The sequence below is a fragment of the Mauremys reevesii genome, linkage group 14, assembly GCF_016161935.1.
Source record: "Mauremys reevesii isolate NIE-2019 linkage group 14, ASM1616193v1, whole genome shotgun sequence".
NCBI classification, from domain to species: Eukaryota; Metazoa; Chordata; order Testudines; family Geoemydidae; genus Mauremys; species Mauremys reevesii.
Genome location: NC_052636.1, coordinates 43,440,556 through 43,459,884, shown reverse-complemented (window position 1 = coordinate 43,459,884; position 19,329 = coordinate 43,440,556). Strand labels below are relative to the sequence as shown.

General features: G+C 51.0%; 2 non-coding genes and 1 pseudogene across 2 annotated transcripts; 1 reads left to right on the top strand and 2 right to left on the bottom strand.

Moving 5' to 3' along the window:
- LOC120381898 overlaps window positions 1-17,630 on the bottom strand; it is a 41,390-nt pseudogene extending 23,760 nt beyond the window's left edge.
- TRNAV-AAC lies at window positions 10,475-10,547 on the top strand. Its single transcript has one exon. It is a non-coding gene; the product is annotated as a tRNA-Val (tRNA).
- On the bottom strand, window positions 11,943-12,014 carry TRNAR-UCU. The gene has a single exon. It is a non-coding gene; the product is annotated as a tRNA-Arg (tRNA).
- Window positions 17,631-19,329: the final 1,699 nt, after the last annotated feature.

The following is a 19,329-nucleotide window of genomic DNA, read 5'->3' as shown; positions in this document are numbered from 1 at the left end:
TGGAGCGGCGGGTGGGGTGGTGGGGGAGGATTGCAGGGCACAGGAAAGCATTAACCCCTCCGTGCCCGGCCGGGGGGGGGTGGGGGCTTCTCCGGCTGCAGTGGTGCCAGCTCAGGTAGGGGTAATTGGGGGGTTGCTGGTGGGTTCCTGCTGGCGGGGGAGGGGCAGGAAATACTGAAGAGGTGGCAACTTCTGGGGAGTTAGGGCTGGAGGGGGCAGGGAATACCCTGGGTGAGGAAGGGGAGGGGGACAGAGTGTGACAAACCTGCTGGGACTTGTTAACATGGGCCTAGATCCTCAGAACAAACACTTGGGTGGTGGGGGAGAAAATTCCCTAATTTGTGAAACAGGAAATAGAGAAACCAACCCCCTGGGCAGGGCTGGGAAAACTGACCAGACTTCCAGTGCTGAATCCAGGGGCTGGTGTGACATGGAAAGGGGGCACCCACCAGGGAGGTGTAGGGAAGATGTCCCAGCCCCTCACATCCAGCTGCTGGCAGTGGGGAGGGTGTTGGGTTCCCCACCATGGGGTTGTATCAGCCTCTGGCTAGTAGGTGTGTGATGGATCTGCTGGGAGAGACAAGGGGTCACTCTTTATTCTCTCACCGTGATGCCCCCTAGCTGCTCTCAGGACTGGGGGACACAAATTTTCTAAACTGAACCAAAAGTTCCTGCAGTTTTCAAAAGAGGAGAAAAGCAAAATCTGTGATTTCACACTCACAGTGTCTGATAAGTGGACAGAAAGTTATCACAGTGACAGGGCCGGTGACTGGGGAATGCCCGGCAGTGCTTGGAGCCAGGACTCTGACAGGAGTTGATCAGAGAGAAGGATCATGGTTAGTAGAAGTTCCCACAGCCAGGGGCCCAACAGCTATTCCCTGGGACGCAGCCCCCAGAGTCCCCAGCCAGGGACCCCAGATACCCCTCAAAGCCCCACCGGCCAGGGAAGCCCCACCAGACCATGACTGTCAGGTTGGGAATCCCAAAGGGTTCCCCCCACCAAGAGCCCCCAGGAGCCAGGGACCCACCCAAAAGGGACCCCCACTGGGAATTCAGTCCCTCACTGCCTGTCTAGGACCCCCTCCCCACCACCAGGATCTGCCCTGCCGTTTGTCTGGGACCCCCTCCTCCACCCAGCAGGACCTGCTGATGCTTTTCAGTGGGACCCCTCACTCTGCTTCCCTGGCATCCCCTGACCTAGAGCTGGGGACCCCCCCCCAGTTCTGTTCATTGGGTATGGCAGTGATCCCAGGAGCCAGCTGGGGAAGCCCAGACAGAGCCCCTGGCACAGCACCAGGCTCCCTCTAACCCCCTGTCCCGCCTCCCCAAGAGACGCCCACCCCAGCTGTTCTGCAGCCACCAGGCCCCCAGCGATACCCACCTCCAGGACCCACAGCCTCAGGGCTGGGCACATCACACCCACCCCCTGAAACCCCAAATCTCCAGAACCCACCAACCTCACTAGGGTACCCTCTGCCCAGCCACCCAGAGGCCTCCCCCACCACAATCCCCTTCAGCTGCTATCTCCCACACAGCCCCACCCCCACACAGCAACACTGTTACCTCACAGTGCCTGAGAAGTGGATAGAAAGTGACCCCCGCCCCCTGCTGGCCAGTCACACAGACAGAGGGAGCCCTGGGGGATGCTTCTTTAACAGGAGAATGGAAGGCCTGGAGGGCAAGAAAGGTAAGAAACTTCCATGGCCTGTCACTAGCAAATAATGACCACCATGGATCCACCCCAGAAGTGGCTGCATCTTAGCACTGCGGGAAGCAACCCCTCCTGAAGAGCATTTGTCATGGGATTTGGGAAACTTCTGGACCCACACTGCACTCAGAGAGACCTCCTCATCCCGTGCCAGCTGGAGAAAAGGATTCAGCCAATTCTCCTGTTATCAGCTGGGAAACACTGATCCCCAAACATGGGGAGGCCTCTGAATTTGATGGGTATTAAACGTGTGTCTGGTCTCTTTCTTCGGCAAACATTTTAACAAAGATAAAGGAGGAAGAAATGATTCTCAAAGGAGACGGGAAAGATGATCTCTGGGCAATTTAACCCCCTGCAACAACCAGGATGGAGAATGACTCAGGGCAACAGGTTCCCTCCAATGAAGAAGTTGCTGGGATTTAGAGACATGGGGAACAGCCCCAAACCAGAGAGGATTTTTAATTGACATTTGATGATGACATAGAAAGAGGGAAAACCTGAGATTTGAGATCAGTGTTCAGAAATGAAAAAGAAAGGGTGGAAATCAGAGGGATTTTTGGATCAATTTTTGTAAATTAGTGAAAGGAAAGTGGAACATCAGAGGGATTTTATATCAGTTGTTGATATGAGGTAAAATCTGAGTGTAGTTCACATCAATATTTGATAAACGAATAAAGAGGAAATGGACAACATAAGGACACATTTTGTATCCATAGTCAAGAATCTGAGAAAAGGTGTAAATCTGAGATTTATTTTTTTTTAGTAATTTATAAATAGAGACAAGGAAAAACTCAGGGCATAGTCACTTAGAAATAGACAAGTTGAGAGAAAGTGGGGCAAATTTCTAGGTTATTTTATATGAATCTTTGAGATTCACTGAGAATATGTCAGAAGGTAAGCAACTGATAACAAGAAAATTAATTCATCTACATGAGTTCCAATCAACACTCCTGAGGTGAATTTTGGGGAGGATATTGTGTGTTGAGCCAATGAAGAGTAATACATTTTTGTAACTCTCCTTTGTGCTGCGTAAAGTATTTCTTTCCACACAAATTAAAGCCCAATTGTAAGTAAAGTATCTTGCTTATAAAAGGTGCCTGTTCCAGAATTCTCTTTCCTACAGGGCTACGGTGCTTTGATTCCTGACCTCTCTCTGAGTGTTACTGGTGTGTGATGCTCACAATACTTCAGAAGAAAAGTTCTCTTATTGCTGAGTGTCATTTGCATTAATAAAAAGTTACTGATTTCCTCAAATCACACGGAATAAAACCCACCACAACATAACGTCACGTCAGGCCATTCAGGGAAAACCCACCCCCCCCCGGGGCAGTTGTTGATCAGGGATCAGATCCGAGCGGTTCCCACCAGGGTCTGACCGCGGCGCGGGGGGGGGGGGGAGGAAGCGGCGCCATTTGCCCCCAAGGCCCCGTCCCGCGGGACCCGGGCTCAGGGTCGATCCGGGCGGGGCCCCGCGCGCGGCCCGGTCCGGCGGCAGCAGCGGAGGCGGGAGAACGGGGCGGGGGGGGGGGTCTGAGAGTTGGGGGGAAAACGGGTCACAGACTCCGCCCCCGGCAGCGGGGAGACAAACCCCAGCGCGGGGGGGCAGGGCGGGGTGAGGGCCCCGGGGGGGGGGTTTACGGGACGCTCCAGCGCACGCGGGCAGTGACGGTTCCCCCCCCTCACACGGGCCGCAGGGAGCCCGGGGGAGGGGGCGGCAGTGGGGGAGGGGGGACCAGTCACTGCCCGCGGACACACACTCACCTCCCCTCCCCCCGGGATTTCCCGGACCCCCCCCGCTACGGAGGCCGCACTGGGACCCCCGCCCCGCCCCAGCTCCAGCTCCAGCTCCCGGCCCGGCCCAGGGCAGGGGGGGGGTCTCGGGCCCAGGTGTCTGTTCCCCGCGCCCCGCTCGGCTCTTACCGGTTCTGCCGCGCGCCCGGAGCCTGCCCCCCCCCCCCGCAGCGGCCGAAAGTGACGCACCCCGCGGGGGACGGAGGGGGAAGGAGTCACGTGACGGGGCCGGTGTAACGACAGAAACAGCCCCCGCTCCGGATTAGCTACTTGGGCTGCACTGAGCATGCGCAGCCGCGCGGAGCCTGCGCAGTAACCGCCGCTGTGGCCGCTGCCCGCTCTCTGCCCTCACCGCTCCCGGCGCTTCGCTGCCCGCTCCGCGGGGGGGTGAAAAGCCCCGGGGGGCAAATCGCAGCGGGGGAGGGCTGCCGGGGCTGAGCGGGGCAGAAATTCACTGGCCGGGGTCGAGCTGCTGCAGGGGCGGCGGGGAGGGGCCGGGAAATGGGGAGCCGCTGCCAGACCCTGTGCGGGACAAACCCCGTTTGGGGGAACAGGGGCCTCGGGCCGAGCCCCCGCTGCGCGCGCAGATCCGGGGGCCGGGCGGGGGCACCGGCTGTCTCGGTTCTGCCGCGTGTCAGCCCGGGGCGGGTTCCCGGGGCTCAGGCACCGCCCCCGCCTGTCGAGCCCCGACCCCGCAGCGCCGCTCGGTCTGTGCCAGCGCTGCGGGCGGCCCCTGCTCCGGCCGGGAGCCCGAGTGCAGGACACACCGGCCAGACCCCGCCCCCGGCTCTGCCTCCCGCCCGGGACTGTGGGAAAGTGTCTGTGTCCGTGTGAAACCCCGCAGCCCCTTCCCCTGGTGCAGCGCCGAGCTGCCAACTCCCAGCCCGCGTGTCCCCTGCACCCCATCCCCTGCCCCAGCTCAGAGCCTGCCCCCTCACTCAACCTCCCCATAGCCTGCCCCCTCCTGCCCCCAACTCCCCAGCCCGTGTGTCCGCCCCTGCACCCCATCCCCTGCCCCAGCTCAGAGCCTGCCCCCTCACTCACCCTCCCCATAGCCTGCAACCCCCGCCCCAACTCCATCCCAGAGCCCGCGTGTCCGCACTGAGCTACTCCCTGGGGATCACCCCACTCAAGGAGCGTTCGTTCTAGGCAGCAAGCCGGCTAGACAGGGAAACAGATGCTGCTCCCAAAGCTACACTCAGTTTTTCAGAAATTAGTCGACTTCATGGCCAGAAGAGACCATTAGAGCATCTAATCCGACCCCCTGCATATCACAGGCCTCCTGTAGGACACCATAGCTACTTTGGGGGCAAACACATTCCAGAAAGGCATCTAGTCTTCATTAAATGACATCAAGAGATGGAGAATCCACCACTTTCCTTGGTAGCTTGTTCCTGTGGTGAATCATCCTCGCTGTTGAATATTTGTGCCTTTGTTGTAATATGAATTTGTCTCTTTTCATCTTCCAGCCATTGGGTCTTGTTAGGCCTTTCTCTGCTCGATTAAAGAGGCCTTTAATACCCAATAATTTCTCTCCATTAAGGCACTTCAACACTTCAATGAAGTCACCTTTCAATCTTCTTTTGATCAGCTAAGCAGGTTGAGCTCTTTCAATAGCTCACTAGAAGGTATTTTTCTCCAGCCCTCAGAACATTTGGTGGCTCTTTGCTGCCCCAGCTCCAATTTCACAACATCTTTTTCACATGAGGACACCAAAACTGGAGGCAGTATTCCAGTATCAGTCTCACTGATGCCATGTCACCTCTTGTAATGTTATTGACATAATCTGTAACTGTATAGATCACTGTTGCGACCACGGTTCTATATTTGCAGCCAATATTGTAGAAAGGTTGTCGTGTAAGAGGTCTATGGAGTGGTTCTGATTGGCTGATTATAATGATGCTATCTCTAGATGTGTATCATTTTTGTAGTTGACGTTATGAATATTGGCTCTATGCTGCCTGTATTTCAAACTTGTGCTCTGCTTCCAGGGAACACCCCAGACAAGTTGGTGTCAGTTCTGCCTAGAATGAACGCTCCTTGAGTGGGGTGATCCACAGGGAGTAGCTCAAACTTCACAGTGCCTGGCCAGGGGCAGGACATTAGCCCAGCAAGGGAGGGGTGTGGCAGTGACATCACAAAGGTATTTTGCAGGACCTCAGCCTATTGGTCCAAGGTGATAGGGAGGTGGTGACCTCACAGAGAGATGCTGACATCAGCCAGGCAGGACAGGGGCGAGGGGCCAGGGAAACCTCAGAGACCCCTGTGGCTTTGCTTCAGCAAGTCTCCTTCTCCAGGTCTCTCTTTGAGGACTGAGAGAGTATTCGGGTTCACGGACGTGAGCGCCAGGAGGAACCTCTTTCGAGTTTTCTCCTTCCCTTTTAGTGATTTTACTAGAAAACAGCCGTCCCTGTTTAGAAGGTAAGAGCCTCCTCGAGGTTTGAAAGCTGTTCAGTCTGATCCATCTGGTGAGAGTTGAATTCTAGGCATGGAAAACACAAGCTTAAGGAGGCCGAATTTTATTCTGAATTTTATTTGATCCCCACCAGTGACCTGGGCCATCCTTTGGGCTCTCTGGTGAGAACCCTCAGCCTCCCGTCCTCAGTCTCTACCCTGATTGGCTGAGCAGGGGGTTATTGACAGGGAGGAGACTCAGGTCCTTGTTGGTCTCTTTTAAGACCAAGGAAATAAGTCAGAACCAGTTCTGTGTTTTACAAATTTTGCTGCTTCTCTACATTAATGGTCTCTGAGTTGTTCATGATTCTCTCTAACATTGCTGCTCTCCTCAAATACTTGCTGAATAATTCCTGTGCACTGTTGTTGGTCTGGAGCTCATCTGAGAGCACTTTATTCAGGTCATTCAATGTCTGAAATTCAAGGTTAGTTTGAAAATCGGGGCTCCTGGGTCCTATTCCCAACTCTGCCACTGACTGGCCGTGTGACCTAAGACAAGTCAATTCTCCTTTCTCAGCCTCAGCTTCTCCCTCTTTCAAGTAGGGATAATAATGATCCGCTCCTACCTACCTCATGGTGGGTGAAGGATGGGGATCCATTGGAGAGTGTTACTAGGAGTAGTGCATAATATGAGGTGTCCTATCACGTTTACTCAGAGCAGATTATGACATAATAGAATAGCTGAAAGTCTATTTTATTTGTATTTTTTTATTTTTAAATTGTTAAGAGCAGCAACGACTTAGCTCAGATTGAAGCATCTTATCTAATTTTTGAGATCTAAGTGTCTTCTCTTTGTGTGTGACGAGACAATCTAACACACTGTGACAAACAGGAGATGCTTTTGTTTTGCAACAAAATCTTTTTGCAAAGAATTTTCATCCCACTTGTTATGATTCCGAGAAACAAACTGGTTTAGTCTGAATGGGATTTTCTGACAGAAATGGTTTAAATGAAATTTCCCCACCATTTCAATTCCTGGGCTCTATCCCTGCCTCTGGAGTTTTTTGTCTGTTAGAACAGGAGTCGGAACAGGTGGCTTGTCTTTCTGGCTCTGCCACTGCCTTGCTGTGTAGGCCCTTGGGTAGGTCATTTCCCTTCTCTGGACCTCAGGCTCCTCCCCATCTATCCAATGGGAACAGGGACAATTCTCGAGCTCTGGGCAGTCATGAGCCTGAGTGAGATAAGGGGCGATAAAGCCCTCTGTGAAGGAGAAAGGGGAGTTTCACGGTGTTTAGCACCAAGGAATTCTAAAGTTTGCTAAAATGTCTAGTCTGCGGAAAAAAGAAATGGTTGGGGCCAAACTTTTTAACCACTGCCTTTCTTAAAGCCCATTCAGGGATGTGAGTCTCTGTCTTTTCGGTACCTGGGGTTCTTTGCCAGCAGGAGAGAAGAGGTTCCTGCCTCCATTTTTGTGGCCTTAAGAAACCAGGTGTTGTGCCCCAGTTCTCGTCTGAGATCCCTGAAAAAGAACATCTTCCCATCCATGAACAAGACAGGACCTATCTTTCAAAGGGGAACAAAGAGACCCCTGGGACTTGCAGACTAGCTAGCCTCACTTCCATAGCTGGAGAGATACTGGAATACATTCTTAAACAATCAGTTTGTCAGCAGCACCTACAGGATAATTTGATTCTTAGGACGAGTGAGCATGGATTTGTCAAGAACAAATCATTCCAAACCCAGCCTCTTTCCTTCTTTGGCAGGGTTCCGGGCCTAGTGGAGGTGGGTAAACAGTAGATGGGATCTATCTTGGGGTTACTAAGACTTTTGACACAGTCCCGCAGGACATTCTCACAAAAAAAACAGGGAAATGTGGTCGAGCTGCAATCAGTGTCATGTGGGTGCAGAGCTGGTTGAAAGCCCAGACTCCAAGGGCCCTTCTCCAGGTTTGGCTGCCCAACGGAGAGGGTGCACCTAGTGGGTCCGGCAGGGATCAGTCCGGGGTCCGGTACTAGTCAATAGTTTCATGAATGATTTGGAAAATGGAGTGGAGAGCATGCTTCTAAAATGTGCAAATGACACCAAGCACTTTGGAGCACAGGATGGGAATTCAAAACGCCCTTAACGAATTGGAGACTTGGTTTTCTTGAGCAAAACCCCATGGCTGGGCCCCTCTCTCTAGACTGGGCTGAAGTGAAACCCCAGAGCCAAACACTCCTCCTCCTCGGCAGTGCGCTCCGACCTTGAATGGTCAGATGCTGCTGAGCTCTGTCAGAGCAGCTTTGGCTGGGGGATTCTCCCAGCACTTTCCAATAGTGGGAAGGTACGAAATCCCCATTTGACTGCTGGGGACGGAGCCCTAGAGGGGGGAGCAACTTGCCCAAAGTCCCACCAGAAAAGGAAAACAACCAGCAGTGGAACCAACAGGGGTGTCAGGATCTTGGAGGCGCTGTCACCCCCACACTAGGACGGTGTTATGCACTCCCTGCGGCTGGCTGAGTTTCTCTGTCCCTTGGCAATAAGACAGCCTAGAACCCCAACCAGGGTTATTCTATCTGCTACCCAAGATCCATAAACCTGGAATTCCTGGATGCCCCATCATCTCAGGCATTGGCACCCTGACAGCAGGATTGTCTGGCTGTGTAGACGCTCCATCATCATTCCACACAAAGATGGACTACAAGCCGTCAGGAACAGTATCCCCGATAATGTCACAGCAAACCTGGAGGCTGAACTTTGTGACTTTGTCCTCACCCATAACTATTTCACATTTGGGGACAATGTTTACCTTCAAGTCAGCGGCACTGCTATGGGTACTCACATGGCCCCACGGTGTGCCAACATTTTTATGGCTGACTTAGAACAACGCTTCCTCAGCTCTCGTCCCCTAATGCCCCTACTCTACTTGTGCTACACTGATGACATCTTCATCATCTAGTCCCATGGAAAAGAAAACCCTTGAGGAATTCCACCATGATTTCAACAATTTCCATCCCACCTACAACCTCTGCCTGGACCAGTCATAGAATCATAGAATCTCAGGGTTGGAAGGGACCTCAGGAGGTCATCTAGTCCAACCCCCTGCTCAAAGCAGGACCAAACCCAACTAAATCATCCCAGCCAGGGCTTTGTCAAGCCTGACCTTAAAAACCTCTAAGGAAGGAGATTCCACTACCTCCCTAGGTAACCCATTCCAGTTCTTCACCACCCTACTAGTGAAAAAGTTTTTCCTAATATCCAACCTAAACCTCCCCCTCTGCAACTTGAGACCATTACTCCTTGTTCTGTCATCTTCTACCACTGAGAACAGTCTAGATCCATCCTCTTTGGAACCCCCTTTCAGGTAGTTGAAAGCAGCTATCAAATCCCCTCATTCTTCTCTTCTGCAGACTAAACTATCCCAGTTCCCTCAGTCTCTCCTCATAAGTCATGTGCTCCAGCCCCCTAATCATTTTTGTTGCCCTCCGCTGGACTCTCTCCAATTTATCCACATCCTTCTTGTAGTGTGGGGCCCAAAACTGGACACAGTACTCCAAATGAGGCCTCACCAGTGCTGAGTAGAGGGAATGATCACATCCCTTGATCTGCTGGAAATGCCCCTACTTATACAACCCAAAATGCCATTAGCCTTCTTGGCAACAAGGGCACACTGTTGACTCATATTTAGCTTTTCGTCCACCGTAACCCCTAGGTCCTTTTCTGCAGAACTGCTACCCAGCCATTCGGTCCCTGCCATGTACATTGGCCAAACTAGAGAGTCTCTACATAAAAGAATAAATGGACACAAATCAGACATCAAGAATTATAACATTCAAACACAGCCAGAGAACACTTCAATCTCCCTGGTCACTCGATTACAGACCTAAAAGTCGCAATATTACAACAAAAAACCTTCAACAACAGACTCCCACGAGAGATGCTGAATTGGAATTAATTTGCAAACTGGACACCATTAAATTAGGCTTGAATAAAGACTGGGAGTGGGTGGGTCATTACACAAAGTAAAACTATTTCCCCATGTTTATTTGTCCCCCTACTGTTACTCACACCTTCTTGTCAACTGTGGGAAATGGGCCATCCTGATTATCACTACAAGTTTTTTTCTCCTGCTGATAATAGCTCACCTTAACTGCTCACTCTCATTATAGTGTGGATGGCAACACCCATTTTTTCATGTTCTCTGTATATATATCTATCTTCCTGCTGTATTTTCCACTGTATGCATCTGATGAAGTGGATTTTAGCCCACGAAAGCTTATGCTCAAATACGTTTGTTAGTGTCTAAGGTGCCACAAGTACTCCTCATTATTTTTGCAGATAAATTAATGGAGGTTAAGTCCATTAATGGCTATTAGGCAGCCTGGGTAAGGAATGGTATCCCTAGCCTCTGTTTGTCAGAGGCTGGAGATGGATGGCAGGAGAGAGATCACTTGATCATTACCTGTTAGGTTCAGTCCCTCTGGGGCACCTGGCATTGGCCACTGCTGGCAGATAGGATATGGGGTTGGATGGACCTTTGGTCTGACCCAGTCTGGCCATTCTTATGTTCTTATGAAGGGAGGCGCTAAGCCCTGCAACAGAGTTTCTGTAGTGTAGTGGTTATCACATTTGCCTAACACGCAAAAGGTCCCTGGTTCAAAACCAGGCAGAAACATGAGGGCTTAATTTTTCCCATCTCCTAGTGGCCTATCCCTGCTGTTGTAGGAGCAGCAGTGATTTCTATGCTCAATAGGTCTGTTATACTTCCCCCATTCCCATTTTTGTCTCCTCTCCCTCTCTGAATGCCTATGAAGTGGCTTTCCCGCTCCCCCTCCCGCTCCCTCCTGCAATGCTTGTGGGATGAAGGGGCTGGCTGAACAGCTGAAAGAGCAGAAGAGCTCCTAGATAGACAAGGTGTCTGGGACTCTCATTAGGCAGCGATCACACACCCAGAGCATGGACACTGCCTAAGGTGGAGTGTGACCCACCAGATGCAGCCAAGTCATCTCTAGTCGCAGGCCATGAGGAGCAGGTCCTTAAAAGGGGAAGGGGCCCTGTGCTCAGGAGTCACTCACAAGCTTGTACCTCCAGTGAATGCCCTTCGCCCCGACCGCCTGGCCAGTGGTTCGCTGCATTGAAGTTCATTGTGCCTCAGGAAGACTTACCTTCATCGCACCAGCCATCACGGTGCTGTGGGACACTTACCTTGCAGAATCCTGTGGCTGCCTCTTGGCTTCCCAGGAATGGCTACTTGCAGCCCAGGAGAAGAAGGATGGTTCTGGTGAAAGGAAGACAAGCAAAGCACTGGGAGGAAATTTGGGTGTGGGCTCTGCGCTGGGGATGCGGGGTGGGGTGCAGGAGGGGTGGTGCAGCTCCCAAAGTGACCGGTACACACAACCCTCTGGCAGCAGCTCCTAGAAGAGTGGGGCCAGGGGATCTCCATGTGCTGCTGTCTGCAGGCGCTGCCCCCAGAGCTCCCATTGGCTACAGTTCCTGGCCAATGGGAGCTGCAGAGTTGGTGCTCGGGGCAGGGGCAGCACGTGGAGACACTCCTCCACCCCAGGGGATGCTGGGACATGCCAGCCACTTCTGGGAGCGGCACGGAGGGACGGATGTAGAGTGGGCAGGGAGCCACCTTAGTGCTGCTGGCACATCTCTGCACACCCGTTGTGGGGGGAGGGGAGCAGAGGGCTCCATGTGCTGCCTGGGGTAGGGGCAGAGCACGGAGCTGCCTCCCCTCCCGGGTCTATTCCAGGAGTGGGTGGGTGGGGTCTGTTGGCCTGCAAGGTGCAGCAGGTCAGACTAGATAATCACACTGGTCCCTTCTGACCTTAAAGGCTCTGAGTCTAAAAGGGAGAGGGAAGTAAAGGAATTTAAAAAAAAAATGAACCAAGCCTTGTAATACCAGGATGACTCCAACTGCTTATTATATAGTCCCACCCCTTTCTTCCTCCACTGGGTGTTTAATGACCTGTTGGGATTTGGGACACTGATTCTCTTATTCCATTGATAAACTGAAACAATGTGACTGAAACTAAACCAGTTCCCAGTGGAGGAATCATCACATCATTGCATTGGCTGGGAATTGAACCCAGGTCAACTGCTTAGAAGGCAGCTATGCTCACCACTATACCACCAATGCATCTGGGGAAAGTCTCTGATTTTTCACACTTGGTGTCTGGTCACCTTACTTCTCAGCATGAGGCAAATGTCTCTGTGGTCTCTGCCGTTCATGGTGGGGAGTTTCCCCACTGATAACAGTTCTTGCTGGGTTGGGGAGGGGAGAGAGAAGAGGCGTTTATTCTGTTTCATTCCCCTCCATTTTCTGTTCCTCCCCTTCCCTTCCAGGGTCCTCCCTTCCATTTCAGACTGTGCAGTGACACCCTCCCAGCACCCAGGACTCTCGAGCCTCTGGAGCAGCACAATCCCATGAGATCCTCAGTGACCAAGGGTCTTTTCCAACTTCCAGGAGACCCAGCTTGAGTCTAAAGGAAGCTCTGTTCCTTCCTGGGATCCTCTCTCCCTTCCTGGAGATCAGGATCATGAAGCCTCTGCCTTGCCTCCTGGGTCTGAATTAATGTCCCATTTCCCACTATGTGCTCGAAAGAAACAAATGTTTCTAACCCAGGTGAGCGGCGTTAATTCAGCCGGAATCCTTCACCCACATTCCTTAGGAGATACAGACTCTCTGTGACACAGACTGACTGGGGTTCATCTCTGCATGTCCCCAATGGGGAAGGAAAGACACTGAGGGGGGAAGGAAGAAGATGGACAGAAGGAGTCAAATGGGGCTAGACCAGAATAGGACATTTTCTGCCTGTTAAAATGTACTAGACTCTAATTGCTTAAAACAAAACAAAAACCCACCAGCTTTTCACAGAGCAGCCAAAGCGGTGAAGCACAGACACACATAACCACCTACAGCCCAAGTTTGTCTAAGAAGCACCTATAGTGGCTCATGCAGGGGAAAATACAGCTGTGGGTGTGAGTTCAGGCCTCACCCAGAGCACTGGTTTTCATTAGCCACGGAGCTTCCCCCACTTGCTTTGCCCAATTCACATGGAAAGTGCCATAGGAGGGTGATGAGAATAAATTCTAAACTCTGAAATGCGGAGGTTGGCCCAGAGATTGGGATAAGGGGTTTGAAGAGAAAAAGCTCTAAGAGTATAAAACCAGACAGTCTCCAGGGGCAGGTCCGGTACAATGCCTCAACAGGGAGACATTTGGGGGGGTTCACTCCCTCTGTTCAATGTCCTGAGAGGTATTTGAAGATGAAGATAACGCCATGGCTAACAGGTGACTGGCATGTCCTGGGTTAAAGAAAGGGACCTGGGTTAATAGTCTGAAGATTTGCTACTGTCACTGTCTGACCCCTTCAGTGCGGAGCAGGTGTGTACGTTGCTGGGTGGAACGCACAGACTCCTGCAGAGCAGGGGCAGCTGTTTCCATGGCAGAGAGCCTGGCACTTAGGAGACTTTCTACACTTGCTGTTTTGAAGCAATTCAGTAAAATAACAGTGGAGCTACAATGGCTGGTCCAAAATTTCAGCTGCCCCTGGTGCAAAAACGCTATTTTAGGATCTACATCGGAGGCTCCTGGCACTAGGACACCTGACCAGAGAGCTCAGTGGGGCGTAACAGCTGCTGACTCTGAGGGTCCCGGGCTAAATCCACTTGCAGGGGGAAGTGTTTTGATTTATTTGATGGATAATGAGCACCAGCTACCAGGGGAGAAGCCCTGAGAGTCGCTGCCACTCCAGCTGCTGCTAGGGCAGGGGGGAGCCCCAGGGGGCCACCCCAGAAGTGCTGCCAGAGGCCACCAAGCTGTGGCTGCTCCTGCTGCCCTCGGGACCACTGGTCAAGTGGTCCCCAGGGCCAGCCGCATTGGCCGCTGCTTGGGCGGTCCCTGGAGCCAGTTGATTGAGTGGCCCTGGAGTCAGCCACTGTGCCCACTGCAGAAGTCACAGAGGTTGCAGGAAATCACAGAATCCGTCACTTCCACCACCTCCGTGATAGACATGGAGACAAACCCCTCCCTGCTGTGACTGCAGTTCCTGGAAGGAAAGAGAAGAACAGAAAGTGATGAGAGAAGAAAAAAGAGAGATTCCCTGTCACCTCTCTCCCTGCTGCCTCCCTCCTTGTATTCTGTAACCCCATTTCACTGGGTTCCCGGTGCTGGTGCCATGGAGGTGACACTAGAGTTCTGAGGATTTGGGGGGCTCTTCATTTCTCAACAATTCACACAAATTTGTCTTTGGGCTGAAATTTCTCCTGTTAGGACTCTGTCAGAGCTGTACCCCACCCTGTTTGTGGGTGGTGGAGGGAAGAGGGGAGATGTAAATTGCAGAGCAGGCAGAGAAGTCGCTCATAAAGGGTCATATTGATCCGGTGACTGGTTCTGACCTGGGTCACACGTCCTCTGACACAGGCTCATGTGCAGAACATGGGAGCTCTGGCTTGTCCTAAATGCTGTAGACTGTGAGTTCCTGGGAAAGGGCAGGGGAGAGGGAGCAAGAGGAGAAAGGCAGAGACATTGGAGATGAGGAATTGCGGGAGAAGAAGGAGAGAACAGAGAGACAATAAATGATTGAAGCAGAACAGGTGTCCCAACTCCATCTTGCTCATCACAGGTGTTCAGAAAGACAGGTAGTTTTCCAGTGTCAAGTCTGAACTTTGATTCTAACAATGTGCATTGAAATATCAAGGGGATCTCCACATACCTGATCTCTTCCCCCTCCTTTTTTAGTATTAACTTTTATTTTGATGTGTTTGGCTTAACCGTGATCGTCTCTTTCCCCACCTGTATTGCAATTTGGGGTTATGTTTCTTTTGCCTCCTGTTGTTCATGTCATTATAATTATAACAGCAAAGGAAACTGCAGGAGCAAAACTGACTCAAAACTTCCGGCATGATGGGGACATGCCGAACATCATACAAACAGCTCACGGAGCTGGAATCATAACACGCAAGCCCAGGGATGGGAGATGCAGGTTTCCAAGTTTTCTGTCTTTCTCAGATGACACATTCCAGCCCCTTGTGTGCCTCCAGCCTGTATGACCTGCTGGACTTCGACACATTTATTGTTTCATTCTATAGATAATGTGATTGTAACACAATGTGACTGAAATTAAACCACTTCCAGATGAGGAAACAACAGAAGAGAAAAGCCATTATTGCATTGGCTGGGAATCAAACCCAGATGAATTGTTTGAAGACACCTACGCACACCACTATACCACCAATGCAGCTGGCAGGAGTAGCTTTCCTGCAAGCTGTGTGTGCTGGCAAAGGGGGTGACACATGACCCGGAGTTAGTGAGCAGGGTGGATGGGCTGGAAGCTGCCTGACAGCTGGGAGCAGAGTTAGGATCCCAGAGTCACTGAAAGGGGGCAAAGGTGAAAACAGATCTCACTGGGAGCTGGCCCCACACCCGCCCCTAGGAGAGGGGACCTGAAGCTCAACTTCAATCACAGAAAAATCTTCCCTGAGAAGGAAGGGGACAGCTTGTTTTAAAGACCAGGTTTGTGTTTGTTCCTGCTACATACGGAGGGGCTGGGTAGTGCTGATTCCAGCCCCCAGACTCTGGGAGGATAAGGAACAAATTCAGGCTGCCAGTGACCGCAGGAGGGAGATGATCTTTTGACAGTGACAGATGCCTCGTCCTAAAGGCCTTTATCTTCCTCCTTCCAGTGACTGTTTGGTACAGGAATGCAGCCCCCACTCCTGGGTCTCTCCTGGGGAAATAATGTTTCTGTGCAAAACACCAAAGCTTTTAACAGAAAGGAAGAAAAGGAAATGGCCACATGATGGGACTAGAACATAAGGAATGAAACACAAGATCCTTCTCCCCTGTGCATTGACTTTTAACCTTGTTTGTGGTGGTGTTGTATCCATGTTGGTCCCAGGGGTCCTCTGGGGCGCCGGGCATTGGCCAATTTCGGGAGAGTGGGCTAGATGAACTGGTCTGACTCAGTGTGGCTGTTCTTATGTTCTAACTGCTGGTTATGGAAGAGACGACCTTCCAGGCTACACAGAACTGAAGAAGGGTGCTGAGTTAGCTCCACAGCTTGTCTCTTTCACCAACAGAGGTTGGTCCTCTGCAAGCTCTTACCCTCACCCGCCTTGTCTCTCTCGGACTCTGAAAAGTGTTTTCTCTCCACTCCCTTTGGAGAGAAGTTAAGTTTCCCTTTGGGCAACTATCAGGCTGAAGCAATTGTATTGACTGTGACACTAGAATGGAAGATTTAATATTATAAATAAATGAGTCTAAACCTGAGGTTCTGGTTTTCACATTGGTTTTTCTAACTCAGTTCCCAATTCTCTTCTAGAAAGGCCTCCAGGACGCCTGCCCAGCCCAGCAAAAGTGGCCAGGAGAAAGCCCACACTGCTGCTCTTTCAGGTACTTGAAGGCTGCTATCAAATCCCCTCACTCCGTCAGTCCCCAGTCTGTGGCAGTGCCTGGGATTCTTGGGTCCTAAGTGCAGGACTCTGCACTTCTCCTTGTTGAACCTCCTCAGATTTCTTTTGGCCCAATCCTCCAATTTGTCTAGGTCACTCTGGACCCAAACCCTGTCCTCCAGCGCTTGGATTCTTTACATGCTTTCACAGAGCAAAGAGCACATGTTCCATGATTTCATAGGGCAGAGTTTTGTGCTATCGGGAGCTTTCCCTGTGTGGATTTGACAGGTGGATCAACACAGAGACACATTGTGACCCTTCTCAGGGTGCTGAGGGCTGTGAGTCTCCTTGTTGCCACCTGCCACAAGGAAGAGGGAGTTTGCATTTGGCAGCTGGATGTTCGTGACCAAACTCACCAGCCTGCTGGAACTCAAGGACCCGCCTCTGAGCTACAGCAGCCATCTTAACCCTTGAGTTCCTTCAATGTGTCCCCCTCTGGGGTCCAGCCCGGATCACCAGATACTCGGTGAAATCCCAGATCCTCTCTTCCCCAAGTATTCCAGGTTACTAGTTTTACTGTGGACCATTGCTACTGTATCTCACACAGCACCTGAGTACAGTTATCGAACAAGCAAAAAATTTATTTAACAACGGATAGAGATTTAAACAAACAAACGTGAGTGATGGAAACCAACTGTTACCAACTAAACAAAGGCAGAAAATGATAGAATAGAAAGGCCAGCACAAAAAACAGAGAGAGGAACAATAAGATACTAAAAGGACAATGGTTGGAACTTTCCATTTCTCTCAGTCTTTGGATTGATGGGTACTAGAGCTGTAGCAACGGTTGAGGAACCAGGGTAAATTAAATCTAAGGTTTGAGCTGCTAGTGAAGCATTTCCCACACTCACTGCATTCATAGGGCCTCTCTCCTCGTGGATTGTTTGATGCCTAATAAGGTGCGAACTGCGATTGAAGGTTTTCCCGCACTCAGTGCATTCATAGGGCCTGTCCCCTGTGCGGATTCTCTGATGTCTAGAAAGGACTGATCTTTGAGTGAAGCTTTTCCCACACTCACGGCATTCAAAGGGCCTCTCCCCCGTGTGGATTCTCTGATGTTGAGAAAGGTTTGAGCTGCTAGTGAAGCATTTCCCACACTCACGGCATTCAAAGGGCCTCTCCCCTGTGTGGATTCTCTGATGTTGAGAAAGGTTTGAGCTGCTAGTGAAGCGTTTCCCACACTCACGGCATTCAAAGGGCCTCTCCCCTGTGTGGATTCTCTGATGAACAGAAAGGGCCGAGCTGCTAGTGAAGCATTTCCGACACTCACGGCATTCATAGGGCCTCTCTCCTCTGTGGATTGTTTGATGCCTAATAAGGTGTGAAATGCGATTGAAGGTTTTCCTACACTCACGGCATTCATAGGGCCTGTCCCCTGTGTGGATTCTCTGATGTTTAGAAAGGTCTGAGCTGCTAGTGAACCTTTCCCCACACTCACTGCATTCAAAGGGCCTCTCCCCTGTGTGGATTCTCTGATGTTGAGAAAGGTTTGAGCTGCTAGTGAAGCATTTCCGACACTCATGGCATTCAAAGGGCCTCTCTCCTCTGTGGATTGTTTGATGACTAATAAGGTGTGAAATGCGATTGAAGGTTTTCCTACACTCACGGCATTCATAGGGCCTGTCCCCTGTGTGGATTCTCTGATGTTTAGAAAGGTCTGAGCTGCTAGTGAAGCTTTTCCCACACTCACTGCATTCAAAGGGCCTCTCCCCTGTGTGGATTCTCTGATGTTGAGAAAGGTTTGAGCTGCTAGTGAAGCATTTCCCACACTCACGGCATTCATAGGGCCTCTCTCCTCTGTGGATTGTTTGATGACTAATAAGGTGCGAACTGCGATTGAAGGTTTTCCCACACTCAGTGCATTCATAGGGCCTGTCCCCTGTGTGGATTCTCTGATGTACAGAAAGGGCTGAGCTGTGAGAGAAGGTTTTTCCACACTCCCTGCATGTATTTTTTCTCTTTTGCCTAAGAATATCCTGCTGTGTTGTGATTTCCGTGAGGACCTTCTGAGTTCCCCAACAGGAAATAAATTTATCCACTTTCTTCCCTGGCTGGTTTCCTTCATCTGTTTTTGGTCTGTGCTGAATCTCCCAGGATTTTCCCTGCTCATGACTCCTGGACACATTCCTTTTCCATCTTTGAGATAATGCTCTGTTTTTACCCACTGGCTCAACATTTTCAGGCTGAGAATTCTGCTCCTCTTTCTCACATGCCATTGCATCACCTGCTGTGACAGAGACAGAAACCTCAAACAGGGATGGAAAGGGGAAGACCAAACAAAAACAAGTGCTGAAGACAGGTCAAATAAAAATCAGGAGCTGAACTCCCCCAAACTCTTCCCCCAAATAGGAGAGAGGAGGGGGATGAATTCAGCCTTCACATCCCATCCAAATACGCAGGGGGAAGGGAGGAAGCTACTGCCCGGTGTCTGCTAGGATCTATTGGAAGCCATGAACTATATTTACCCTGAGGATACGACTCCTGCTACGGACAATAATGAACTGAGAGACCTCCCCAAGGGCTTTGTTGGGCATTCCAGATGTTTTCTTCAGGCACTTACAGATTCTGAGGTGGTTTAATGTTTCCTCACCTGTGCAGGAAGATCTCAGGATCTCTCTTTCCTCTGAACCCTGGAGGTCTGGGACCCATGGCTCTTCCCCTTGTTCCAGCTGGGAGATCACATCACGTTGGAAAACTAGAAACCCTGCTCAGATGAAAGAAAACAAAGGAGTTCAGTTGATTTCATAAGACTTGGTCATAAAAAAAACATTCTATTCATTTAACTTCAGTGCTTAGTGTGACCTGGTGGGCCAGGGGCAGTTCTCACTGAAAATGCCAAAGTTAGGGCAGGCTGAAAAAGGGAGACCAGATGCTCCCAAAACTGATGGTTAACACTGAAGTTAAACTCACTGACCAATCACCAACTGTGCTTCTTATCCCCCACATGGGTTATCAAGAAGCTGAAAAAAGAAATCACACGGCCCCCTTTATTCCATCCCA